The 3,241-nt window shown below is 38.9% G+C and overlaps 1 long non-coding RNA gene across 2 annotated transcripts; it reads left to right on the top strand.

Moving 5' to 3' along the window:
• The first annotated feature begins 463 nt into the window (after positions 1–463).
• On the top strand, positions 464–3,241 carry LOC140562432 (uncharacterized). Of its 2 annotated transcripts, XR_011980145.1 has the most exons (4): positions 464–536; positions 2,069–2,344; positions 2,527–2,643; positions 2,764–3,241. It is a non-coding gene; the product is annotated as an uncharacterized lncRNA (long non-coding RNA). The 2 variants fall into 2 exon arrangements; XR_011980144.1 differs by lacking the exon at positions 464–536 and having other exon boundaries at positions 1,981–2,344.

The following is a 3,241-nucleotide window of genomic DNA, read 5'->3' as shown; positions in this document are numbered from 1 at the left end:
AGTAACTTTACTTTTATTACTCAAATACATTTAGAAGCACTTTTCTACTTTAACTCCAGACCAGGATCTGTGTTGTTCACCCCTGATTATCAGCATTCTGCACTGTGTAGCAACACTGCAGATACAGTCAAACTACTGTAATATTCACACCAAATGTAGAATCTAGATTCTCTTTATGTACAAAGTCTGATCTTATCCTGATAAACTACTGTTTATATTGTAAAAGTAAAATCAGCTCTGATCTCTTCATCATTTCATCTCAACAGAACAACCAACACCAACACTGAGGGTGGATCCTCACACCACTGTCTACACTGGAGACACACTTACTCTGACCTGTGATCTGCAGAGCTCACTCACTGGATGGAGGTTTAGGTGGTACAAAGTCTCTCAGCAGTTAAATCCTCTGACTGAATATAAAGACACCAACACACTCAGTATAACAGCGTCTGATACAGGAGCAGCAGAGTATCTGTGTATAGCATGCAGAGGAGAGTACTACTCACACTACAGTGCTCCAGTCAGGATTACAGTTGGTAAGTAATCATTTCTGTTTTTCTTTTTAGAAAAGACTTGATTTCAGAATAATTGAATAATCCTGCAGTTATTTCAGATTATTCCACAATGTTTAATACTGGTGTGTATCTTCATAGAGAGAGTTTCATATTTTATAAAAGTCTTTATTAAAAGATGCAGTCAGCTGAGTGTGTGTTCATCAGAGAGAGAGTCACTCTCACATGTGAATAGAAAGTGGAGGAGTCTGGAGTTACGAGTGGTTTAAGAATAATGATCCTCTCAGTGGAGCTCAATAGAGGAAGAACTATGAAAAGGAACTTCTAAAGGAAGTGTTTAGGTGTTTGAGTAGTGGAGGGCTTCTGTGTAGGAGCTGGAACTGAAAGCAGGCAGCCTGTACTATCAGACAATATACAGTCTGAATTTTCAGCCCCTGCTAGTTTTTGACAGCAAGGGTTTCCTCCTTACACACATCCATGAAAATCAAACTTGTTCAGTCTCTTTCTGATGTAGATTCCTGTACTTTCACATTAACAGTGGAAAGAGCTACCAGTAGGTCCCATGATGATATTTTGGGATTGTAAGAGTCTTCTTTACTCGTCTTGTGGTCTGCTCTCGGGCTGAACATGCTAGGATGGCCTGACCTGGTCATGTTAGTAAATTGTTTTATGTAAATTATTTTGCTTTTAAAGATCAGATTATAAAGATTATTCAATATGTTAAAAGGTTTCTATGGAGTGTCCTAACGTTTTCACATGACTGTAAAATAATGTAGTGATTAGAATTACTAAGTGAACATGTGTTTGTTTCTAAATATATTCAGACTGTATAACAGTTAGAGATGCTGTGGGAAGAGGGAGAGTACAGAGAGATCTGCTGCTTTAGTGATGGTATGTGATGTGGTGCTAGATCTACTTTTACTTCTCCAAATTGGAGCTCCTCTTCTGTAGACACTGACACAGGAAAAGCTGCCGTCTCGAGACCTGACCCTGTTAAAGCAAGGACACACAGTTCTTTACTGAACTCAGTTTATTTATTTAATAATTTATAACAGTTGCAGATATAGTCCTGAAATGTGGAGCTGCTGCAGTCTCCTCAGTATCACCACTTCCTGCATTCTTGGTGAAATTTCAGCTTAATAAATGAATCTGTCTCCAAACTCTACTGAAGCTTTTACTGCATTTCACAGATTTCAGTCTTGATGAAGTGTGTTTACCCTCTTGTGAGAGTCAGTGTGAGTTTAGCTGATGTACTGAGATCAGTGTTTTCACAGAGACAGTAAGAGTGTGTTGCTGTGTTGAAGATAATTACTGTGAACTGTGTTAAAGCCAGTATGATACATGTGTTTCATACAGGGTCTCTTGTTGAATTATGGGAATATATTATATATATGTTTTTCAGTTTTTCATAAATTCAATCTTAGTTAATTGCTAAGTATGTAAACTTCTAACCAGTAACTGAATCTAATCTGAAGCCAGTTAATGTTATGAGAACATCAGTGTGATAAAGACTCTGATTTCATGATCTGAACTCTGTGCTTCATCTCCATCAACAGTTAAACCTAAACCTGAACTCCGATCGAGTCTTAAAGGAGCTGCACTGAGAGGAAGCTCAGTGACTCTGGAGTGTGTCCTGGATCAGTCTGCTGGATGGAGGTTTTACTGGACTAAACACACACACAACCCTCAGAATGAGTTCAGCACTGAAACACGCTTCCACACCATCAGCTCAGTTAGTGTCTCTGATGGAGGTCAGTACTGGTGCAGAGCTGGGAGAGGAGACCCAGTCAACTACACACCCTACAGTGATGCACTCTGGGTAAATGTTACTGGTGAGTAAGAACATTGGTAACAGATCTTGAATGTAGAAAGACAAGATGAAGATTCAGTTATTAAATGATTTATGTGTTACAATCTGGTCTCCCTGATCCTCTGACAAACACACACACAGAATTGCATATTCTCAGATATAGTCATAGACGGAATGTGTGTGTGTGTGTTTGTGTGTGTGTAGATCTGTCTATTCCAGAAACTCGATTCTCAGCCCTTAGTCTGCTCAGTAGTTTGCTGGCGATGTCTCCATATCTGCTGGTGTCCATCATACTGGGTGTCAAATGCCACAGAGCTCGAGGTAAGAACTCACTGTAAACACACTGTAAAGCTCACTGGATCAGAAATCTCTCTGTTCCACTTCAGCTGAATCAGGATCTCTGATTAAAGACTCATCTGTTCATCACTGTGTGTTTCACAGCTCAGCCTGATGAGGTGAACAGGACGTAAGCTCTGATAGAAGGAAGAACATCTTACTGAGTGCTGAACTCCAAGTCTTCATGTTGGAGTTCTAATCCTGTGAGCTTTCAGCACCCTGTTAGAGATCCTCCAGTCTGAAAGAACAGCAGTAGAGGATTTTAACAGCAGCTTCATCCACTGAAACATCAACAGCTTCATTTACTCTCTGTCAGTAAGTGCAGTACTAGTAGTGAGGCAGGTGTAGCGCTGTTTCAGCAGCTACAGACAGTCAAATAATTGTATTATTCATATATGTTTATCTCGCACTGTCTGTATTTCCTCCTCAGTTTTAATACTTCGTATTATTATTTTATACATCTTTATAAACTGATTTGTCTTATCCTAAAATGTATATACTACAATAATCTTGCTTTTATACATTTAGTGGAATTTTAAGAAGAGACCAACTGAGCAATCTTTTTTATTTATTTTTCAATGTA

Source organism: Salminus brasiliensis, chromosome 9 (assembly GCF_030463535.1).
Source record: "Salminus brasiliensis chromosome 9, fSalBra1.hap2, whole genome shotgun sequence".
Taxonomy (NCBI): domain Eukaryota; kingdom Metazoa; phylum Chordata; class Actinopteri; order Characiformes; family Bryconidae; genus Salminus; species Salminus brasiliensis.
This window is presented reverse-complemented; position numbering and strand designations above follow the sequence as displayed.